Below are 26,500 nucleotides of genomic sequence, written 5' to 3'. Positions count from 1 at the left end.
TCAATGATAGTCTTCGGTGTCGACGTAATGTGTTGTTATACTGGCTGATAAACGGGGGGTGGAAGTTCAACACTGACTACTGCAAATGATGCAGCCGACAGTCGCACAGTTGCGTTTCACAGTTCTTCACTTCCACTGTTCACAAACCCCCTCCCCCTCCCCCCCCCCCCCCCTCCCCCAGTATTACACAGTTAACATGGCCACTTCACTATTGGTTAACTTTTGATAAGCCTCATTAATAGTTTGCAGGCAAACGTCAGCATACTGCGGCAATAGTTTACCGTTGAACATCTATGAGCAGTAATACCTAACCACACAGTTCTTGCAGAATAATACGGTAGATGCGGCACTATTGAACAGACACTGTCATTATTTTAACACACGGCCTATTTGTATTACACTTATTTCACGGTTAAGGAGATGCATTGTTGTTGATCTAACCAATACAGGTTTCTCGTCTGAAAATCGGCCGTGGATTGACTATCTCGGAACCAAAAATTGTGTCTTTATATATCCTCACAATAATAGGTACTGAAACTACACACTGTTCGACGTTTAATTTACGGAAATCAAAATTAAAACATAACTCATTCAATTAACTGAATACAGCGCAGAATACCTCATTTTGAACATTCCCTTCTACCACAAAGGTTAGGCCGAATTATTTGTTTACATTATGAAATTAAAAAGATGTTGTTGTTGTTGTTGTTGTTGTTGTGGTCTTCAGTCCTGACACTGGTTTGATGCGGCTCTCCATGCTACTCTATCCTGTGCAAGCTTCTTCATCTCCCAGTACCTACAGCAACCTACATCCTACTCATTCTGCTCAGTGTATTCATCTCTTGGTCTTCCTCTACGATTTCTACCCTCCACGCTGCCCTCCAATACTAAATTGGCGATCCCTTGATGCCTCAGAATATGTCCTACCAACCGATCCCTCCTTCTAGTCAAGTTGTGCCACAAGCTCCGTTCCCCCCAATCGTATTCAATACCTCATCATTAGTTATATGATCTACCCATCTAATCTTCAGCATCCTTCTTTAGCACCACAGTTCGGAAGCTTCTATTCTCTTCTAGTCCAAACTAGTTATCGTCCATGTCTCACTTCCATACATGGCTACACTCCATATGAATACTTTCAAAAACGACTTCCTGACTCTTAAATCTATACTCGATGTTACCAAATTTCTCTTCTTCAGAAAAGCTTTCCTTGCCATTGCCAGTCTCCATTTTATATCCTCTCTACTTCGACCATCATCAGTTATTTTGCTCCCCAAGTAGCAAAACTCCTTTACTACTTTAAGTGTCTCATTTCCTAATCTAATTCCGACAGCATCACCCGATTTAATTCGACTACATTCCATTATCCTCGTTTTGCTTTTGTTCATGTTCATCTTATACCCTCCTTTCAAGACACTGTCCATTCCGTTCAACTGCTCTTCCAAGTCCGTTGCTCTCTCTGACAGAATTACAATGTCATCGGCGAACTCAAAGTTTTTATTCCTTCTCCATGGATTTTAATACCTACTCCGAATTTTTCTTTTGTTTCCTTCACTGACTGCTCAATATACAGATTGAACAACATCGGGGAGAGGCTACAACCCTGTCTCACTCCCTTCCCAACCACTGCTTCCCTTTCATGTCCCTAGATTCTTACAACTGCCATCTGGTTTCTGTACAAATTGTAAATAGCCTTTCGCTCCCCGTATTTTACCCCTGCCACCTTCAGAATTTGAAAGACAGTATTCCAGTCAACATTGTCAAAAGCTTTCTCTAAGTCTACAAATGCTACAAATGTAGGTTTGCCTTTCCTTAATCTAGCTTCTAAGATAAGTCAGCCGTACGGTCAGTATTGCCTCACGTGTTCCAATATTTCTACGGAATCCAAACTGATCTTCCCCGAGGTCGGCTTCTACCAGTTTTTCCATTCGTCTGTAAAGAATTCGTGTTAGTATTTTGCAGCGGTGACTTATTAAACTGATTGTTCGGTAATTTTCACTTCTGTCAATACTTGCTTTCTTTGGGATTGGAATTATTATATTCTTCTTGAATTCGGAGGGTATTTCGCCTGTCTCACACATCTTGCTCACCAGATGGTAGACTTTTGTTAGGCCTGTCTCTCCCAAGGCTATCAGTAGTTCTAATGGAATGTTGTCTACTCCCGGGGCCTTGTTTCGACGCAGGTCTTTCAGTGCTATATCAAACTCTTCACGCAGCATCGTATCTCCCATTTCACCTTCATCTACCTCCTCTTCCATTTCCAAAATATTGTCCTCAAGTACATCGCCCTTGTATTGGCCCTCTATATACTCCTACCACCTTTCTGCTTTCCCTTCTTTGCTTAGAACTGGGTTTCCATCTGAGCTCTTGATATCCATGCAAGTGGTTCTCTTTTCTCCAAAGGTCTCTTTAATTTTCCTGTAGGCAGTATCTATCTTACCCCTAGTGAGATAGGCCTCTACATCCTTACATTTGTCCTCTGGCCTTCCCTGCTTAGCCATTTTGCACATCCTGTCGATCTCATTTTTGAGACGTTTGTATTCCTTTTTGCCCGCTTCGTTTACTGCATTTTTATATTTTCTCCTTTCATGAGTTAAATTGAATATTTCTTCTGTTACCCAAGGATTTCTACTAGCCCTCGACTTTTTGCCTACTTGATCCTCTGCTACCTTCACTACTTCATCCATCAGAGCTCCCATTCTTCTTCTACTGTATTTCTTTCCCCCATTCCTGTCAATTGTTCCCTTATGCTCCCCCTGAAACTCTTTACAACCTCTGGTTTAGTCAGTTTATCCAGGTCCCATCTCCTTAAATTTCCACCTTTTTGCAGTTTCTTCAGTTTTAATCTCCAGTTCATAACCAATAGATTGTGGTCAGAGTCCACATCTGCTCCTGGAATTGTCTTACAATTTAAAACCTGGTTGCTAAATCTCTGTCTCACCATTATATGAACTATCTGAAACCTGTCAGTATCTCCAGGCTTCTTCCATGTATACAACCGTCTTTTATTAATCCTGAACCAAGTGTTGGCTATGATTAAGTTGTGCTCTGTGCAAAATTCTACCAGGCGGCTTCCTCTTTCATTTCTTAGCCCCAATCCACATTCACCTACTACGTTTCCTTCTCTCCCTTTTCCTACTACCGAATTTCAGTCACTCATGACTATTAAATTTTCGTCTCCATTCACAATCTGAATAATTTCTTTTATTTCATCATACATTTCTTCAATTTCTTCGTCATCTGCAGAGCTAGTTGGCATATAAACTTGTACTACTGTAGTAGGCGTGGGCTTCGTATCTATCTTGGCCACAATAAGGAGTTCTCTATGCTGTTTGTAGTAGCTTACCCGTACTCTTATTTTTTATTCCTTATTAAATTGACTCCTGCAATACCCCTATTTGATTTTGTATCTATAACCCTGTATTCGCCTGACCAAAAGTCTCGTTCCTCCTGCCACCGAACTTCACTAATTCCTACTATGTGTAATTTTTTGCTATCCATTTCCCTTTTTAAATTTTCTAACCTACCTGGTCGATTAAGGGATCTGACATTCCACGCACTGATCCGTAGAACGTCAATTTTCTTTCTCCTGATAACGACGTCCTCCTGAGTAGTCCCCGTCGGGAGATCCGAATGAGGGACTATTTTAAATTCCGAATATTTTACCCAAGAGGACGCCATCATCATTTAACCATACAGTAAAGCTGCATGCCCTCGGGAAAAATTACGGCTGTAGTTTCCCCTTGCTTTCAGCCGTTCGCAGTACCAGCACAGCAAGGTCGTTTTGGTTAGTGTTACAAGGCCAGATCAGTCAATCATCCAGACTGTTGCCCCTTCAACTTCTAAAAAGGCTGCTGCCCCTCTTAAGGAACCACACGTTTGTCTGGCCTCTCAACAGATACCCCTCCGTTGTGGTTGCACCTACGGTACGGCTATCTGTATCGCTGAGGCACGCAAGCCTCCCCACCAACGGCAAGGTCCGTGGTTCTTATAAAAACAATTCCTTCTACCACGAAGGTTAGGCCGAGTTATTTGTTTAAATAATGAAATTAACAGATATAGTTATAAAAACAATACTTTTGAGAAACCTAGTAATTATTTTGGAATTAAGTAGGTGATGGCTTTGCTAATACGTTTTCGATTAGAGCCAAATAAATACTTAAAGAATCCTAGTGGTGGTTGTTCCAAATGTTTATAATTAGTACAGAATTTATGTTTGTTGATGAATCAACAATAGAATCTAAGTTAAAAAACAATTACTCATTTCACCCTATAACAAAAGATATTAACCAGGAATAGTCGAAATAAATTATGAAATTGAGTACATACACAAAAGTAAGCGCAAAATTAGAAGACTGAGGGCCAACCTTTCTCTTCTCTTTTATAAAAATGCAGATTATATTCATGTATGTTAATGGTAATAAGACAAAATCTAGAGGAAGTAAAAAGATCCCAGCTTGCTTCATCACAACTGTTCAGCCCTTACAGTACCAATGCATTTCCCATTACGTGTACGAGGCTGGAGGGGAGGGGTACATTATTTTCACCTTAAAAAAATAATTAAAAATTTCGTTAATACTCTTATTAACAACATAGCTTTTAAAAATGTACCGATGTGTAACTAAGGTCCAGAGCCAGAAAATATCTTCTAGCATAATCTAACAATACAGATACGTCCTCTGTAATGTGTACTACTTAGCGAGGTCACCACCAAACACTTAAAAAAAGTACCAATTCCATAAACTGTCGTTGACTTTTATTCACAACGTACTTTTTAAAGATACATTGATGTGTAGGAAGGGTCATGAAGCTAAAAACACGAATATGTCATTTATTGTTCATAGTCACCAAATCTGGTGGAGGAAATCGTTCAAAACAAATGTTTTCTTAATAATTTTAAAACATTAAATACAAGACTAGGCTATAATATTATCGAAAGGTTAGCATAAAGCATCCCCACCCCCTCTCCTTGGTACTGCGAGGGTTACAAAAAAATGGCTCTGAGCACTATGGGACTTAACTTCTGAGGTCATCAGTCCCCTAGAACTTAGAACTACTTAAACCTAACTAACCTAAGGACATCACACACATCCATGCCCGAGGCTGGATTCTAACCTGCGACCGTAGCGGTTGCGCGGTTCCAGACTGTAGCACCTAGAACCGCTCGGCCACCACGGCCGGCCGAGGGTTACAGATCGCGCATGATACGGTGGCCGATGCGCAGTACAAGTTTTCATTCAAAGGGCTGTGCGAGTTCATTCGTTTGTTCGGAAGGGAAGGCCGACAAGTGTATCCACCTTTTAACCGGTCGGCGGTGACAGAATCGACGCGCTACTCCTGCAATCTTTCTGAAACGTGTAGTATGATACAAGAAAGGAAAAAAAATAAGTTAAATATATTTCAATTTTTTCGATTTTAATCTGATAATTATATGTACACTACTGGCCACTAAAATTGCTACACCACGAAGATAACGTGCTACAGACGTGAAATTTAACCGACAGGAACAAGATGCTGTGATATGCAAGTGATCAGTTTTTCAGAGCATTCACACAAGGTTGGCGCCGGTGGCGACACCTACAACGTGCTGACATGAGGAAAGTTTCCAACCGATTTCTCACACACAAACTGCAGTTGATCGGCGTTGCCTGGTGAAACTTTGTTGTCATGTCTCGTGTAAGGAGGAGAAATGCGTACCATCAAGTATCCGACTTCGATAAAGGTCGGATTGTGGCATATCGCGATTGCGGTTTATCGTATCGCGACATTGCTGCTCGCGTTGGTCGACATCCAATGACTGTTAGCAGAACATGGAATCGCTGGGTTCAGGAGGGTAGTACGGAACGCCGTGCTGGATCCCAACGGCCTCGTATCACTAGCAGTCGAGATGACAGGCATCTTATCCGCGTGGCTGTAACGGATCGTGCAGCCACGTCTCGATCCCTGAGTCAACAGATGGGGACGTTAGCGAGAGAACAACCATCTGCACGAACAGTTCGACGACGTTTGCAGCAGCATGGACTATCAGCTTGGAGACCGTGGCTGCGGTTACCCTTGACGCTGCATCACAGGCAGGAGCGCCTGCGATGGTGTACTCAACGACGAACCTGGGTGCACGAATGGCAAAACGTCATTTTTTCGGATGAATCCAGGTTCTGTTTGCAGCATCACGATGGTCGCATCCGTGTTTGGCGACATCGCGGTGAACGCACATTGGAAGCGTGTAATTGCCATTGCCATACTGGCGTATCACCCGGCGTGACGGTATGGGGTGCCATTGGTTACACGTCTCGGTCACCTCTTGTTCACACTGACAGCACTTTGAACAGTGGACGTTACGTTTCAGATGTGTTACGACCCGTGGCTCTACCCTTCATTCGATCCCTGCGAAACCCTACATTTCAGCAGGATAATGCACGACCGCATGTTGCAGGTCCTGTACGGGCCTTTCTGGATACAGAAATTGTTCGACTGCTGCCCTGGCCAGCACATTCTCCAGATCTCTCACCAATTGAAAACGTCTGGTCGGTGGTGGCCGATCAACTGGTTCGTCACAATACGCCAGTCACCTTTCTTGATGAACTGTGGTATCGTGTTGAAGCTGCATGGGCAGCTGTACCTGTACACGGCATCCAAGCTCTGTTTGACTCAATGCCCAGGCGTATCAAGGCCGTTATTATGGCCAGAGGTGATTGTTATGGGTACTGAATCCTCAGGATCTATCCACCCAAATTGCGTCAAAATGTAATCACATATCTGTTCTAGTATAATATATCTGTCCAATGAATACCCGTTTATCATCTGCATTTCTTCTTGGTGTAGCAATTTTAATGGCCAGTAGTGTATATTGTGTTTCATACTAGAATGTCGTGTTCCCAGTTTGGCACAGCTTTGCCACAGGAAACACGAAAGCGGTCGAAGACGTCCGTCTTCTGGTCGGCTCCTGATCGTTGTCAGGAGGAGGCTAGTTTCTGATGACGCAAGGACTTCTATTATTTGTAAAAGAACAATCCGGATTTCTTTATGTAATCAGTATGAATTTTATAATTACCTAAGGGACCTTTAACAATGAACAAGAAAAAAATTGCATTTGCAAATGAAATCGTTAATAAATGGGGCAGCTAGGAGTTGTATAGAAGACAAGGAGCGGCCTTCTGTCCACGACCAGGATGCCGCAGTATTCTCTGCTGTAGTAAAGGCTGTTTGACATTTACGAAAATAATATGACATGGAGGTAAAAACAAATAAAGGAAAAGAATAGAATAAGAAATCTGGTAAACACTAAATATATTCAAATAATTCTCGCAAGCAATTAGGGCTTATTTATAAACAGTATAACTTACATAAGTAATTTTCTGACTGTATGGTGCGATCAGATTTCAGCCTGTCCTGTGCTAACTTCTTGGTTCACGTTTTTGGCACAAATTACAGTCATTAATTTTCTCCTTCCTTCGAGACAATTCTTGCACCGTTCAACACCTTCATAACAATAACTTGTCGGTTTACAGTTTCGAACATAAATTACTTCAATTTTATTAATTAATAACTGTTGTCTGCTCGCTGGCAAGACCGCTCACTTTCATGGCTTAAAGACGACCTCCCTTACGCTTTCACATAACAAGCAGAAGATTTACAAAAGTTTGTACTGTCATCTTTTATTTAGATCGATGCTGAACGTTCAGTTCAGCTTCTTTTAAAATCTTTCTTTGACTGCGCAATCGATGTGTTGGCGTCCGCGCTAGATGCTCATCTTTACAGTTACGTATGTTATATAAAACAAATGTCTTTCAAAGAATGGGTCTCATGTCATAAGTTGATCATTTAATATACAGCTAGGTGAATGCATTTCCAATGGTACTCACAGCTTTCATACGATGGAAATCCCAATAATATTACGAACCTTAAAGTAGTTCATTTTTGCTTTACTTGTAGCTTTATACGAGTATGCCAGGTTTATTGTGATATGCGCATCATTTCGAAAAAGTTTGCAATGAAAAATAAGGGGCACTATTACTTTTCATGTTGCTATATGACTGCTCGTTGCTGTATGCTAGTTCTTTATATATTTTCAATTTATATTGAACCTGTGTGACCATCTCCTCGCGTTACCTTAGAGAATTTTACCCGACTTTGCGTCCTGGCTGCTAATATGCCAGGCCCATAAGAAATGGTATCTATATTTTGACCCCTATTTGATTAATTTGGTAAACAAATTAATTATTTCAGAAATGCGCGCTACGGAAACTGGTGCGGGTTTCTCTAAGATAACACGTTCTGGGGTGGTTGTTCTTAAAGCCGTCATTATAGCAGCTTGTAGCCTATCTAAATTCAAATTGCAGATTTTCTGTCTTTCATTAACTTTAGAAAATCGAACTGAATAGGATACATCCTACCCATTTCATGTGTCAGGTGTCTGGGGGAATATTTCTAAACTGAAATGCTGACTCTCATTTAATAGATTTATTTTCGATTTTGATGAAAACTTTAGAAGCCGACACATTACAATTTTTCTTTAGTTACAAAACTTGTCTGAATCAGCGTTACCTCTCATGGATAGGACAATGACAAATCGGAAACGCTACACGAATAATTTCATATATGACACATAATTTCATAATAACACAAAAAATATATGAGACATAATTTCATAATAACAACAGAAAATACATAAGTGGACCACACCGTCTTTAGCGGGAAAATCGTCATTCATTCTTTAAGACTCACTTATTGTCATGCATGAATTACACCACTAGAAATTTAAGGTAGGCCACTGCTGAAGGTAGATAACCTGTATCAGAGAAAAGATTCTGGGCAAAAATGATGTACTATTGGCGCCAAAATGAAGTGCGAACTGAACTCACAAAAAAAGTACCAAAAACTATTAAATTTCGCGACAGAAATTTCTCGATCTACCATACGATACGCAATCTGCACTCATTGAGCTAAAAGTGAAGCTTATAACTCGGGAAGTAGCTACATGAACTGATGGTTCCTATTGCATGCTCACTACCACAAAGCAAAATTTCACAAACACATTTCAGAGAAAACCATTGCAAATAAATTAAAACCGTAATCTGTACCGATGAAAATATGTTGAATACGTGCTATGAGCATACCCTGTCGTGAATTTTTAGCCACATTAGGTCGTTTTTATCTCACCAAATCTGCGAGCTGCTGTGCTCCCGCGTCCGGTCCGTCTCATGGCTGGCCCCACAGTGCTCTCCACGCGCCAAAATCCGACCAACGTTCCTATTCAGACGCGGTGGTGGGGAGACTCACCTCACCCCCGCACCAACTTTGTAACCTACCCTCGTGCCTGGTTTTATCTTTGCTTGCTGCTCTGGCCTACCTGCCGTTATTCTTGTAATGTTGGCAATGACTGCTATTCCCTTAAACTGTTCCCTTTGGTCCATGCTCCCGCTACATTTGACTTCCACTCATACCCATGCACACTCATACAGGATGGAACAAGAAGTATACATATAAACGGCGTGTGACCTCTTTGTGAAATGATGAAAAGAAATAAACAAATGCGTCAAATATTCCTTTCACCCAGCGAAGTATTGAAGCTGCTAACAATGAAAGAAAAACTTATATCTCGATGTATAAAACATAATTACTTCTTACTGTAATCTAAGGCAAAACGAAAGTGACGCCTCAATTTGATGCGTATTACACAATATGCTTGTCGCTGCATATGAAATTCAGCCACGTTAGGGCTAATAATGGAAGCAAGGCTAAAGAAAAATCAAGACACTTTCATAGGATTTGTCGACCTGGAAAAAGCGTTCGACAATATAAAATGGTGCAAGCTGTTCGAGATTCTGAAAAAAGTAGGGGTAAGCTATAGGGAGAGACGGGTCATATACAATGTGTACAACAACCAAGAGGGAATAATAAGAGTGGACGATCAAGAACGAAGTGCTCGTATTAAGAAGGGTGTAAGACAAGGCTGTAGCCTTTCGCCCCTACTCTTCAATCTCTACATCGAGGAAGCAACGATGGAAATAAAAGAAAGGTTCAGGAGTGGAATTAAAATACAAGGTGAAAGGATATCAATGATACGATTCGCTGATGACATTGCTATCCTGAGTGAAAGTGAAGAAGAATTAAATGATCTGCTGAACGGAATGAACAGTCTAATGAGTACACAGTATGGTTTGAGAGTAAATCGGAGAAAGACGAAGGTAATGAGAAGTAGTAGAAATGAGAACAGCGAGAAACTTAACATCAGGACTGACGGTCACGAAGTCAATGAAGTTAAGGAATTCTGCTACCTAGGCAGTAAAATAACCAATGACGGACGGAACAAGGAGGACATCAAAAGCAGACTCGCTATGGCAAAAAAGGCATTTCTGGCCAAGAGAAGTCTATTAATATCAAATACCGGCCTTAATTTGAGGAAGAAATTTCTGAGGATGTACGTCTGGAGTACAGCATTGTATGGTAGTGAAACATGGACTGTGGGAAAACCGGAACAGAAGAGAATCGAAGCATTTGAGATGTGGTGCTATAGACTTATGTTGAAAATTAGGTGGACTGATAAGGTAAGGAATGAGGAGGTTCTACGCAGAATCAGAGAGGAAAGGAACATGTGGAAAACACTGATAAGCAGAAGGGACAGGATGATAGGACATCTGCTAAGACATGAGGGAATGACTTCCATGGTACTAGAGGGAGCTGTAGAGGGCAAAAACTGTAGAGGAAGACAGAGATTGGAATACGTCAAGCAAATAATTGAGGACGTAGGTTGCAAGTGCTACTCTGAGATGAACAGGTTAGCACAGGAAAGGAATTCGTGGCGGGCCGCTTCAAACCAGTCAGTAGACTGATGACCAAAAAAAAAAAAAAAAAAAAAAAAAACAAAAATGAAATTCAGATAAAAAATTGAAATTTTCTTTTAAACTTGGGTGGAGGTCTCTATCAGTCATCAATCTCGAGAAAATCGATAAGACGTAGCGCACTCATTTGTGATCGCACTGCGCAAACGAAAAAGCTAGAGTAAATTATCCAAAACATTCCTCATATTTCGTAAACAGTTTCAGATATCGAGATAAGGTTTTGGGAAACGATAGCACAAACAGAAGAGTATTTTGCCTTATGGTTATTATGAAAAACTTCATTATCTACTGCGTTATTCCAGTAACTACAGACTTTTTCGACGAAAGAATAAAATTTTAAGGGCCATAGCTGGTGAAACGAGAAATGCTATGGGTTTTGGAACAACATAAGGGAAGTCATTACAAATGTTTTTTGTACCGAGGATGTGCTTTGTCCGACGTTACTGACCTTACTTTCCCTCAGTTTCTCACTTAATAAACTTAATAAACCACTGTTTCAGAACTCTCCCGCAACTGTGTCTGCACAACGTGTTGGTGACGTGAGACTGTGTAAACTCCGCTGTGTTTTGGCAAAAGAAGCGAATTTTAACGTGGCAACAAGATAAATGTGTAGGTTTCACTCAAAATTCCCCACTTGTGACAGTTCTCTGAAAGTTACAAATGGTTAACAAGCCAGGCGAAAATAACTCGCTGCATTGTCAGCGGAATTCTTTTTAGACACTAACCAAAGAAGAGGCGACAGACCTTTTTGAATGATCACCATGCAAGTGTGGGCGTGAAGGGGCTCAACTTAATATTTGCAAAAAATGTGAGTGTAGGCTTCAGGTTAGAACTGCACTTCCCCTCCAACCCTCAGCATTTCCCCTACCGTGTCTGCCTGCAGCCCCCACCACTACCTCCCTCGCCACACGTGACCTGCCGTCTCTACATCTACAGCCAACGGTATTCTGCGTGCACTATAATGATCAGTACTTGGGGGCCGGTGGGTACTATAGCCAGCCTGCTGGGAGCGACAAAAACTAAATACTAACAGCAGAGAGGTGGTTTGTGAGGAAGATGAAGGCTGCACAAGAAGAGACACGTCTATAAATTACGATAGAAGAGAATTACTTAGTTTCAACATGAATTCAAAAATGTCGTGAAGATGGGAGACAACATCTTATGACAGTGCCAGGTCGCAGAATCTCCCAGAAGATCTTTAATTACAAGCTGAATGGGAAAAGAGATTTTGAAAGACCACGAAAAATATGGGAATGATTTTGTCTATAAGTTCGGGACAAGTAACAGCCATGTCCTTAAAAGAAAGATGATGAAATTAAAGTCCACCAATAAGAAATACAGAGGAAATTTATGCTAAGTCACAGAGCGTACGCAAGCTGAGGGAAACCTAACAGCTCGCGTTTCGCGGGCGTTGAGGGTTATTCAGTAGCAAAATTAAATGAGTAATAAATAACAGTTAAAAGTATCGTATAAAAAATTGCTGTAACCGTGTTAACTGATACTCCGAAATAACCGCTTGGCCCACTAGGAAAGTAGCAACAGGAACTCCATTGTTAATTAAAAGAAAGATGATGAAATTAAAGTCCACCAATAAGAAATACAGAGAGAATTTCTGCTAAGTCACAGAGCGTACGCAAGCTGAGGGAAACCTAACAGCTCGCGTTTCGCGGGCGTTGAGGGTTATTCAGTACCAAAACTAAATGAGTAATAAATAACAGTTAAAAGTAACGTATAAAAAATTGCTGTAACCTTGTTAACTGATACTCCGAAATAACCGCTTGGCCCGCTAGGAAATTAGCAACAGGAACTCCGTTGTTAAACATGAGCAGGGATGCTATCGTTCCCATTATGGAATCTTCTTATCCCGACATCACACAATTTAGTCACTATTTTACAAAATACTGTTACGAGCTTGGCTCAAGTACTTCAGCTATGCCACCTGTTAGCGCAACATATAAACGTAGCCTCAGTTATTTATTCAACAAGTTTATGTTGACAAGGTTATCTCACAGATGGCCTTGCCTGTTGAGCATCCTGTATCCATAGTGCAAACACCTTCTACACATATGAAAAAAAGTTTTGAATCACCTCGGATCCAAGAGTTCCGGAACCTGTACAGAAAATTGGAATAGAGATCAACATAAACATAATTTCCCCCCTTTTTGTTTCTCCTAAAAACCACACATTGCATGTTGTACCACCATACAGCGAGACCTTCAGAGGTGGTGGTCCAGACTGCTGTACACACCGTTACCTCTAATACCCAGTAGCACGTCCTCTTGCTTTGATCCTTGCCTGTGTTCGTCGTGGCATACTATCCACAACTTCACCAACGCACTGTTGATCCAGATTGTCCCACTCCTTAACGGGGACTCGGCGTAGATCCCTCAGAGTGATTGGTGCGTCACGTCCTCCATAAACAGCCCTCTTCAATCTATCCCAGGCATGTTCGACAGGGTTCATGTCTGGTTAACAAGCTGGCCACTCTAGACCAGCGATGTCGTTATCCTGAAGAAACTCATTCACAAGATGTGCACGATGGGGGCGCGAATTGTCGTCCATGAATACGAATACCTCGCCAATATGCTGCCGATATGGTTGCACTATGGGTCGGAGGATGGCATTCACGTATCGTACAGCCATTACGGCGCCTTCCATGACCACCAGCGGCGTACGTTGGCCCCACATAGTGCCACTCCAAAAAAGCAGAGAACCTATTGACCAAATGACAGCTTGTAGAGAACCTACTGACCATATGACAGTCTTGTATTGCTCCACAGTTCAGGCGTTAGGGCTTCGGCACCACATTTTCCTGTTACGGACAATTGTGTCACTGATGAAAGGTTTTGGAATTCCAGCTTCTGGATATCCTTCCGTGTCGTTTCGCTACAGACGCAGGGTTCACAGAGCTGCGATATTCAGTTCTGCAGCAACTTTTGCAGCTGTAGTCCTCTTATTTTTCGTCACTGTCCTCTTCAATGAACGTCAGTCACGATCACTGAACTCACACTTACGTCCGCTTTGTGACTTAGTGGATAATATTTTCCCGCTTCCCTGTACGCGTTATAATTCTTAGATACGTTGCCTCTTGAAACACCAACCACTTCAGCTACAGAAGCGCTCACCATACGAACACCAACGATGTGCCCACGTTTTGACTCAGTTGGCTGCGACATAATGCACTTACAACTACACAGAACATTGTTTTTACCGTCATTGACGCTTGCGCCGTATTGAGGACATTACACAAGTGCCATTCGTGGCCAAACACAACAGCACAACCTGAATGCTTGGCCAGCGTCTTCGTTTACGTTCAAGCAGCAATTCTCGCACTGTAGCAGAATTTTTGGTCAATCCCTGTATATATCTGTAGCGACATTTTCAAAGCATTACTAAGATTTTATTCAAGTGCAAGAAAGATAATGAGATACAAAATGTGATCAATCAGATGTGATCGACGCATACGGCCAACGGCCTTGCCGCAGTGGTAACAGCGGTACCCACCAGATCACAGAAGTTAAGAACTGTCGAGCTGGGCTAGCACTTGGATGGGTGACCATCTGGTGGGACGAGCGCTGTTCGCAAGCGTGCTGCACTCAGCCCTTGTGAGGCAAACTGAGGAGCTACTCGACTGAGAAGTAGCGGCTCCGGTCTCGTAAACTGACATATGGCCGGGAGAGCGGTGTGCTGACCAAATGCCCCTCCATATCCGCATCCAATGACGCCTGTGGTCTGAGGATGACACGGCGGCCGGTCGGTACCGTTGGACCTTCCAAGGCCTGTGCGGACGGAGTTTAGTTTAGCAGAAAGATACGAACCCTCTCACAATCAACTTGATAAAATCTCAAATATACATTGGCGCCAAAATATTATAGCCACTGCCCACAGCGACAGTGGGTGCCGCTTGGTGGTGTTGCGCGCACGTGTCACGGTCACAAAAGTATGAAAGTGGAGCAGACAGGGACGGGGAATCACCTTGGCGAAGATATGGGCTGCGTATTGGGAAATCCATCGAAATAAGCGACTATGACAAAGGGCAGATTATTATTGCAAAGGGCGTGTGAACGAATATCTCAGAAACGGAGGAGCTGGTCGAATGTTCACGTGGTACTGTCGTGGGCATCTACACAAATACGTAGGACAATGAAACTACTAATAGGCGCTAAATGGTTGGACGTCTACGACCTTCATAGAATGTGGGGTCCTATTCTTCTCTGCTCTGTGAAGCAGGATAGATGGTGATCCGTGGCATCTCTGCCGTAAGAGCACAATGATGGTGCACGCACAGGTGTTTCGGAGCACACCGTTCATGGTACATTGTTGAACATGGAGCTCCGCAGCAGACCATCCCTACGTGTTTACATGTTGACCCAACGACCGGCCGCGGTGGCCGTGCGGTTCTAGGCGCTCCAGTCCGGAGCCGCGCTGCTGCTACAGTCGCAGGTTCGAATCCTGCCTCGGGCATGGGTGTATGTGATGTCCTTAGGTTAGTTAGGTTTAAGTAGTTCTAAGTTCTAGAGGACTGATGACCACAGCAGTTCAGTCCCATAGTCCTCAGAGCCATTTGAACCATTTGAACCCAACAACATCGTCAGTTACGACTGCAGTGGGCACAGAACTATTAGGATTCGACTGTCGATCAATGCAAACGTGTTGGCGCTTCGGATGAATCACATTTTCGCTACGCGAGGTCGATGGTCGTCACCACAAACGCCGCCATCGATGTGAACGGCGGTTCGAAACGTGCAGCGCGCCACGGACGCAGGCTCGTGGGAGCAGGTGTAAGTAGGCTGTTTAGGTTTTTATGTTGGTAACGTCACCTAGCGCTCTGTATGAAAAGCACTGGCTGTGCTGTGTGCAGTCTGTGGCTGGGTGGCATTGTTGTTTGCTATTGTAGTGTTGGGGCAGCTGGCTGTTAACAGCGCGTAGCGTTGCGCAGTTGGAGGTGAGCCGCCAGCAGTGGTGGATGTGGGGAGAAAAATGGCGGAGTTTTGAGAGCGGATGATCTGGACGTGTGTCCATCAGAGACAGTAAATTTGTAAGACTGGATGCCTTGAACTGCTACATATATTACGACTTTTGAGCACTATTAAGGTAAATACATTGTTTGTTCTCTATCAAAATCTTTCATTTGCTATGCCTATCAGTAGTTAGTCCCTTCAGTAGTTACAATCTTTTATTTATCTGGCAGTATTGGCGCTCGCTGTATTGCAGTAGTTTGAGTAACGAAGATTTTTGTGAGGTAAGTGATTCATGAAAGGTATAGGTTATTGTTAGTCAGGGCCATTCTTTTGTACGGCTTATTGAAAGATTGCGTTGCGCTAAAAAATATTGTGTGTCAGTTTAAGCATAGTCATTTATAATTTTTCTAGGGGGACGTTTCACAGTTTTATACTATGGGAGACATTCTCCTGGGCTTGCGTGAGACCTGTGGTAGTAATCGAAGACACGCTGAAAGCTGAACGAACTGCATCCCTTCGTGCTTCAGCTCTTCGCCGATGGCAATGTCATCTTCCAGCAGTACAATGTCCGTGTCTCGGAGGCAGTAGCGTGCTACCGTGGTTTGAGGAGCATTATAGTGGACTCACGTTGACGTCTCGGTGACCAGATTCGCCCGGTGTACATCCTATGAAACCTACCTGGGCGGTTATATGGCGAAGTCACTGCTACGCAAATCAGCAGTCAGTTATTTACACGAATTACATTATCTGTGCATAGGCATCTAGTGCCACATACCTCCACAAACCTACCAAAAAACTGTCGCATCTCTGATACACAAAATCACTTGGTTCAAAAGACGGTCAAAGAAGCTATTAAGCGGGTGGTCATTATCTTCTGGCTCATCAGTACAGTTTTCTAGAGGGCAGTCAAAAATCTGTAACTCAAAGGCGATACAGCCTTGTAATTACATAAATCATGTACGTAAGCTACGAGAATGATCATGTCTGAGCCCGCCTGGTTAGCCGTTCGGTCTAACGCAGTGATATCCGGGTGGGAATGCGTGCCGGTCCCAGGCACGAATCCGCCCTGCTGATTAGTGTCGAGGTCCGGTGTGCCGGCCAGCCTGTGGATGGTTTTTAAGGCGGTTTTCCATCTGCCTCGGCGAATGCGGGCTGGTTCCCCTTATTCCGCCTCAGTTACACTGTGTCGGCGATTGCTGCGCAAACACTGTCTCCAAGCATGCGTACACTATAATTACTCTACCACGCAAACACTTGAGGTTACACTCGTCTGGTGTGAGAGGTTCCCGGAGGGGGGGCTCCACTGGTGACCGAACCGCGAACCGGACAACAACCCAAGGTTCGGTGTGGGGCGGCGGAGGGGTGAGTGGACTGCTGTAGTGTGTTGTAGGGTTTTATAAACTAAGAACTTTTTTATTCTCGTTTTCAATCTAATAATAAAAAGGGTAAAAATGGTATTTTTTAAAAAATTGTTTAAAATTTAAGGTCCGTCTTATAGTTCGTAAAATACGGTAAGTGAACCTGTGACGGAACGCGCTGCTCTTCTTTGGGCCTTCTTTATTTCCTCTATCAATTCATTACAGGTCGAAAACAGTCGAGCAACAGTAAGGCAACGGTCGAAGGGAGGTTTTGTACGCTACCTTTGTACGTCCCTTTCAACACTTCCTAAAAGTTTCTTCACCTCTTCACACTACCTGTGGGCAGGATGCTAAATACATTAATGCACAAATTGTATGGCTCTGAGCACTATGTGACTTAACTTCTGAGGTCATCAGACCCCTAGAACTTAGAACTACTGAAACCTATCGAACCTAAGGACATCACACACATCCATGCTCGAGGCAGGATTCGAACGTGCGACCATAGCGGTCGCGCAGCTCCAGACTGTAGCGCCTAGAACCGCTCGGCTACTCCGGCCGGCGCAGTAATTGTATGAGTTCTACCATTTTTTCTTGTGACTTCAGTCGTTGGCTGTAGACTGAACATTCACGACGGGAGGCTAAATTTCATCTGTGCATTTTTGTGGTGTTGGCCGTACGTTTTAGATAGGTACAGCAGCGTCGTCGTGATAAGGTCGGGAGTGCCGCTAGCAGTGACTAGACAAGCGGGCAGAAAGAGACGAGTGGTGGGGTCGTGAAATCTCGGTAGCACTCTAGTCTGGGCACTTCAGCGACCAAATGGATTAGGAGTGAAAGGCGGCGCAGATGGATTGAGCGATGACGGCGGACCACGCCCACCTCTCTCTACAGGGCGGGCTGACGCAGCTGCCCACTGTTAGGGCGGGCACACTCTGTTTACGTAAAAGACCCCTTCACGCCGAAGCCACCACAAGCGAACGGGAATGTTCTCTGGTCTAACTACTAGCATTCGGCCGTGTTCGGTTCGCGTTCACTCCTGTTCAGTCGTGTTCCGCCGACTGTCGGCCTCTTAGGGAATCATCAAAGGGACTTGGCGTCCTCCATGCTTCGGCGCTAGATTTATAGGAGACTTTCGTCTGCTATCTTGCCTACTTCTGTTGTTGACGCGAACAGCCTGAGCGATAGAATATTCTGAAGACGTAATAAAGTTTTGAACATGTCCGCGTGATCAGCGACAGTTTAGAAAGTAAAATTAAAGCAATAGCAGCCGTCGGTCGCAAAAAGGGGTCTTTTGACCTAGGTTTCGGCAGTGCTATTGTAACATTACGAGTCAAGACATCTGTAACGGAACTTGAATAGCGTAAAGTTATCGTTAAAAACGCACGCCGCACGATTTGTTACGATTTGGTCGGTCAAAATAGTAGTAACATGCTTTTGAATACAATTAAAATATAACGGCGATACCTGTTTAGCGTTATTGGAAATAATATGTAATAAATTAATGATTAAGGTAGCCGATCCTATAAGAAGAGGTAAAATTGGGCATATTAAGGTGTTTTGCTTTATATCCACTAAGCCGATGATACGGCGTCTTTTTTTTTCGTTTACTCTTAGAAAAAAAAAAAAAAAAAAAACAAGTAACGAAGTGCTAATTGTGCGTTGTGAAAAATATAGGGGCGAATTTTAGATAGCTACAGTGTATAATCAGACTAACAAATGGACATTCAGTTACGCGAAATAGCGGACAGTGAAGTGTGGTCATTAAATTGAGTACACCTACAGGGCGGTAAATTCCAGGATAAGTCTATTCGCGTCTCACGAGGCACGCGGTATTGAGACCGGTTTTTTTTTTATTATATCACGGAGAGCGGGCTTCAATTTATAAAAAGGAGAAAAGTTGTATCATTATCATTGACTGTTGGTGTTAAGCAACCAAAACTGTTCATCAAAGGGTTTCGGTGAATGAGTGGTGAATGCGAAATGAAACTGTGAACGAAGTTATGTTAAATAAAGCAGAAGAGACAAGACAGTTTGGTCGTATCTGTTATTATTCCATAAACCGTAACATTTATTCTCGTTGTACGAAGCCTTTATAGACGATCGTTATGACAATTTGCTTTGAAGGGATCTCGTTACGAGTTAAGTTTTGGGGACCTGGTCAACAGGGGATAGTTCGTAGATCTTAACTACTGCAGCTATCCAGGAATGAGGTGCTACCGTGACCGTTGTGTGTTGTCTATGGCTTAAGGTCATCATATCTCATGCTGTAAGATCGACGCGCCTTTCCTCTTGGTATAACGGTGTCTCACGGTAACCACGACAACGCCGACGGCGAAGGAAGATACGGTAGAAGTGGCGCCACAACGTGCGGCTCGATCGAGGAGGATTGCTGCATCGAGTCGACTGTCATCCGGATTCACGAACCCTAGAGTTGAAAAATAGTGTAGCAGCCAGTGAGTCTGTCCAATGAAAGAGGTATTCTTCAATAATCGCTAAAAGTGAGCGATACTACCAGGTATGATTAAAATAACTGTATAATTATAACAAAAAAAGGAAGTTGAGACTTGTGATTTCGGAAGATAAATATATATAAATACATAGTGAAAATAAGTGTATGTCTTGGTAGTGAATAATCATGTCAAAACGAACGAAAAGAATACATGATAATGTGCAGTTGAGTAGAGTAATGAGTAGAGAGAGTGAGAAAAGTGAAGAGGATAGGGATGATGCATCCCATGAGCTCAATGTGGGACAGGAGACATGTATAGATAATAATACAGTTATTAGAATGAGATTTTCACTCTGCAGCGGAGTGTGCGCTGATATGAAACTTCCTGGCAGATTAAAACTGTGTGCCCGACCGAGACTCGAGACCCGAGTTCGAGTCTCGGTCGGGCACACAGTTTTAATCTGCCAGGAAGTTTCAATACAGTTATTGATTTAGAGCCGTTAGGAGATTCAAATACAATGATAAGTAAGGTAAGCAGCGTGGGAGAACATAAAGAGCTTGAGGTTTCGGAAGTAGATAAGCAAGTTGATCCTCAAAATGGAAATATTAATCAAAAAATGTTTGATATGCTGGTATCAATAAATACTCAAATGGGTGTAATGAATGGAAGACTTGGTTCACTAGAAAAAGATAATTAGCAATTAAAAGAGGACAATCAAAAGTTAAATGAAAAATTTGAGGCCAGATTTGGTTCATTAGAAGTTAAAATGGATTCTTTGGAAAGCAAACTGAACACCTTTGATTATAAACTGGAAAATACTAAGAAAGAATTAAAGGCGGACTGGGAGACTCAATTAAATGCGAAATTTGGAGAACTAGATGTAGAGTTTTCTAACACCTTAGAAAGGCAATATAATAATTTAATGGGAAAACTTCATGACGTAGAAAAGAAATATGAGGTAGTTTCGAAGAGTTATGATGGCCTGTCCAATAGGATGGTTAAGTGTGAAAGCAGCTGTTTCAATGCTAGCGCACAGATAGAAGAGCTTTCGAAACAAATAGTCGAGTTTGAGTCTGATGCTCGTAAGGGGATTGACAAGTATTTAGTAGATCAAACTAAAAGACTTGACGAAGATCTATTTGAATGGATAGAAATAAAAGGAAATGAAATTGTAGACAAGGTTAAGACTACTATTGGATCCCAGCCAAATGAAAATATCAATGAGCACCTAAGTAGAAATGATGAATTAATTAAGCTCTTCACTAGCGAATTTCAGAAAATAAAAGACTAAATAGTTGATGAGTTACCTAAATGGCAAAAGGAAACCAATCATAAATTGGCGGAGTTAGAACGAAAGTCATCACAAAATTTGTTGACAGAGGACGAACGTTCGGAGAATAGGTCGAAAAACAACCGAACAGGTGATAATACGAAGTACAATTGTGGTGAAAAATTGCATTGGGAAGTTGATGATTCGGTTGGTAAAGATGATGATTCTTTTGGTCAGCGAGGATATTTGTCTTCTTTAAAGGTGGAGAACAGCATTTTTAAAAGTAGACAATTTCCAACATTCTCCACTGAAAAGAACAACCTGGATCCGAAAATCTTTATCAATAATTTCAAAAGAATATTTCCGCGTAGCTGGTCAGAACACGACCGACTTCAATTTATAGTATCCAAAATTACCGGAGAAGCCGCATTATGGGCCGCCGAAGTAAGTGAAAGTTGCCATACTTGCGCTGAGTTTGAACAACTTTTGTTGGCTAAATACTGGTCGTCGAGTAAACAAGAGAAATTAAGAAAAGAGGTTTACCAACCTGAGTATTTTAACAGTAAAAGGAGTACTTTAAGGCAATATTTTGAAAAGTACATAAATAAGACACGTTATTGGAGTGATCCAATTTCTCACAAGGAAGTGATCAGAATTTTGAAGGGAAGGTTGCCCATAAATATACGTGAAAAGTTAATAAATGTTCCTGACCACGACGTAGAACAATTCTTGTCGGTGATTGACTCTATAGATATGATTATGGAAGACGCAAGACAAATGAGTAGTAATCAAATGTCGACTCACACTCATAGTAATACGAATAATTACAATAATAATTTAACGTATGATAATAATACCGAAAACCAGGTCAAACCCGCATCACAGGAGCGTGGAAAATCTTCATCCTATGGTTGCAATAAAAACAATGATTATAATAAATATAGAAGAGATACTTACTGTGCTAGAGGTAAACCTCGATATGGTGACGCGAATGTGCATAGTAGTGATATTAATAAGAGTAACAGGTACCCAAGTGATGAACCCAATTGCATTCGACCTTGGGAAGATAATTCGAAGCATAATGTTCATCGGCAGGATGGAACAAATGCCTCGAGTCCTCATCCAGCACAAGGAGTTATACCAATGGGCGAAGGAGCCTCCAATGTGTGACGGGGTGAATACCATAACTCGGATCATACTGTACGGATTGTGGAAGTTCATGAACCCCCACCGATGACTCAACGAGATAGATTAAACTAATACCAGTCACCAAATGCCTTCCTAGGATGACTGGAAAGGAGAAGGAAGGCAGGCATCAATTTGAACTGAGAGTATTAATGATCAGGATATAAGGAATGAATTAATTGAAGAAAAACCTGAAGTTTCTAATAAATGTGGACAAATTTTACAGGCAATAATTCCAACAAGTATAAATAATGTTGATGTTGAAATATTAATTGATACTGGAGCAACTATTAGTGTCATGACGTTGGACTGTTTAAAACAGATAAGCCGAGGGGTAAAAATGCCTACTTTTCCTATCACAGGATGTACCGTGTCTGGCGCGTTCAGCGCAAAAATGCAAAAAGTTGTGAAACAGGTACGTGTTGACGTTACAATACAGGGGGCTCAAATAGAAAGTACATTCCTGGTTGTTCCTAAAATGACAGTACCATGTATCTGGGGTTTGGATTTTTTATGTGAGACCGGTGCAATCATTAATTTAGAGAAAGGTGAATGTATATTTAATTCCAATGGTAATGTTTTGACAACCACCCTGAGAAAGGGCCGAGTAATTCCAGATCAATTGTGTATGAATCTAATGGTAAAATATGTCAGTATTGATGATGAAAATGTGTATGATATATGCCTTATTGAATGTTCTGAAGAAATGATGGATAAAATGTCATTGCAGGAAAAGGTGTTAGAATCAGAATATTTATCTGTTATCAAAAGGGATGAACTGTACTACTTGTTGGAAGCATATCAGTCAATTTTTAGTAAACGTCCGGGTATAATAAAAGACTTTGAATACCATATAAAGACGTATGCACATAAAGCCTTTTGTCGTACTTCCTATTCTATCCCATGGACAAAGAAAGAAGTAGTCAGAAAGGAAATCAATAAAATGTTAGAATGGGGTATTATTGAGCCCTCAGATTCTGAATATTGTAGCCCTCTTGTGGCGGTAATTAAACCCAATGGTGACATCAGATTGGTGTTGGATGCCAGAGAGATCAATAAGATCATTATACCTGTACAAACGCGACCGGAGAACCTAGAAGAGTTAGTACAAAAGTTTTATGGTGCCCGCTTCTTAACTTCTTTGGATATGCGTTGTTCATATTGGCAAACTAGAATATCGAAAGAATCTAGAAAATATACTGCATTCGTTTTTCTGGGCCGAAGTTACCAGTTTACCGTCATGCCATATGGGTTGAAAATAAGCGGTGGTGTTTTCATGTCGGCATTAGATACCGTACTGGGCAGAGACCTTTTGAATGAAGTTACTTTATATGTGGATGATTTGCTAATTGCTTCTGAAACTTGGGAGGAACATTTGGACTTATTAAGAAGAGTTTTTGCGAAATTTTTGGAATACGGAGTTACTGTAAATTTGAGCAAATCCAAGTTTGCTCATAACCAATTGAAATTTCTTGGACATATAATCACTCCTGAAGGGATAAAACCAAATCCTAAAAAGATGGATGCGATTAACAGATGTACTTACCCAAAGAATAGAACGGAATTAAAGTCATTTATCGGCTTAGTTTCATTTTTTCGACGATTTTTACCCAATCAGTTAGGAAGCCAAGACTGTTTGTTACGGCTGTTAAGAAAAAATGTCATGTGAGAGTGGAATTCCGAATGCACGCAAGCTTTTGATAACATCCGCAATGCTTTGACTAATGCTCCACTGTTACATCATCCACGACTTGATCAAGATTTTTATATTGCTGCGGATGCTTCTGAAACAGGATTGGGTGCCACTCTTTTCCAGATGGACAATCCAGAAGATATCAGTACCATCGAGATAATTGGGTTTGCCAGCAGAACACTCTCTAGCTGTGAACGTGCATATTCTACTACTGAATTGGAAGTACTGGCCGTGGTCTGGTCACTTAGAAAGTTTCGCTATTTTGTATATGGAAAGAAGATCATTGTATTCTGCGACCACAAAGCTTTATCTTTTATTTTAACAGGAAGGATGTTCCATTCACGTTTAACCCGGTGGGCCTTGCTACTGCAAGAATATGATATTACGCTCAAACACATCAGAGGGAAAGACAACATCATAGCCGATGCTCTTTCAAGATTACCGAAAAGAAAGAATGCTGACGAGTGTGAAGAACGGACTATTGACTTTAAAGTCATGAATTTATCAAGGCAATATTGTGAGAGGCAGATTTCACAGCTATCTCGAAGTCTTCCACAATTGCAAGAAGGTGATAAGTTGTGGAAAGCCATTAGGCATGCTGTTGAAAGCAAAACGCTAAGTCACTCTCAAGAACAGTATCAATTAAAATCCGGAATATTGTATCGGAGGAAGGATGAAGAAGATGTTTGGAAAGTTTGTGTTCCAAATAAATATTTAGAATCACTAGTATGGTACACTCACTTAAATTGGGGTCATTTTGGTTCCGCTAAATGTACAGCCAAAATAGCACAATACTGCTATCATCCAAATTTGGGACGTATAGCTACAAATATTATTAAGAAGTGCAAAATATGTCAGAAGGCGAAACCCATAAACTATTGTCGGAAGATAGAATTACATCCTATCATCCCACAACAACCTTTAATGTTGGTGTCATGTGATGTCTGTGGGCCATGTCCCATGACACGTGGACGGTTCAAATATGTATTGGCTTTCTATGATCTCTTTTCAAAATATGTGAAATTATATCCTTTGAAAAATCTCCACGTTCGACCCATGTTACGCAAATTTATCAACAACTATATAACTGAGCTTGGCAAACCTATAATGATCTTGACAGACAACGCTGCTTATTATACAAGCAAAGTATGGAGAGACAATATGAAAGAACAAGGAATCCAGCACATTTACATCTCAAGATTTTACCCTTGTGGAAATCCGGTTGAAAGAATCTTCCGAGAGTTGAACTGATTTTTACGGACGTACGTACCCAAACAACATTATAAATGGATCGATTGGATTTATGAATTTGAGAAAGTGTATAATGACTTACCACACTTATCGACAGGTTATTCACCTAACCAAATAGTATTTGGTGAAAGTATTGTGCCAGAATGGATGAAGAAATTACCTGCAATAGAACAAAAGATTACCAAGAAAGAAGATATGGTGAAGAAGGTCTACGAAAACCTGAAGCATCAAGCACAATTGAGAAAAACCCGTTTTGATAAAAATGTGAAGAAAGTAGTCACATATGATGTAGGGGAAGAAATTTTATTGAGGAATCACCCAAAAGCATCAACCAGGAAAAGACTGAATAAAAAAATGGCAATATTTATGTACCGGTCAATATAAAATAATGAAAATACCTCATGAAGGGAGCTACCTCCTGGCAGATCGTGATACTGATGTAATTAAAGGCTTGTTCCCTCACATAGACCTGAAGAAGTATTATCAATAATGAGCAAAATATAGATTCAAGAAACACTGAATGATACCAAGACTACACTCAGTGGACTAAATAAAAGCACCAGTGGATAAATACGTACTTATACTAACTTACAAGGAAAATTAAAGAATGTACTGACGATTTCCATGAGATACCTTCTTGGTATCAGCTACAATGACGACGCTTAAATACGATTTATCCTCTCACTGAACAACGAGGATGGATGATTTAAAAGTGGAATTAAGAGGAAAAGAAAAGGACCAAATCCTCTCTGGTTAAACAAGTGGCCTGATAAGGGTTTTGGCCTAGGATGCCAGTCGTCGAACCCGGCTGTGATCCCTGCCTTCCACAGTCGGTTGAAGAACTGAGGGCTTCATCCAAGGAAAAAAATGTGGTGTGAATATGAAGTGATTAGTGCGAAGTGCTTCTAAGACAACCTATAAACAAATGTGGAATTTAGTTAAGGGCATTTTGTCTAGGCCCATTAACTCAACTTAAATATTGTAGAATGTATGTACTGACTTGTTGAGTGAATCTGAGAGTGAGTGTATTCGCCGAAACAAATACCCTCTCCTGTCACAGTACACAAAAAAAAAAAAAAAGCCTGTTCTGTCTGGAACCCTCTTCAAGACATCACAGTCTGGGGGGCCGTGTAACATTACGAGTCAAGACATCTGTAACGGAACTTGAATAGCGTAAAGTTATCGTTAAAAACGCACGCCGCACGATTTGTTACGATTTGGTCGGTCAAAATAGTAGTAACATGCGTTTGAATACAATTAAAATATAACGGCGATACCTGTTTAGCGTTATTGGAAATAATATGTAATAAATTAATGATTAAGGTAGCCGATCCTATAAGAAGAGGTAAAATTGGGCATATTAAGGTGTTTTGCTTTATATCGACTAAGCCGATGATACGGCGTCTTTTTTTTCCGTTTACTCTTAGAAAAAAAAAAAAAAGAAAACAAGTAACGAAGTGCTAATTGTGCATTGTGAAAAATATAGGGGCG

Source organism: Schistocerca serialis, chromosome 12, assembly GCF_023864345.2.
Source record: "Schistocerca serialis cubense isolate TAMUIC-IGC-003099 chromosome 12, iqSchSeri2.2, whole genome shotgun sequence".
NCBI lineage: Eukaryota > Metazoa > Arthropoda > Insecta > Orthoptera > Acrididae > Schistocerca > Schistocerca serialis.
This window is presented reverse-complemented; position numbering follows the sequence as displayed.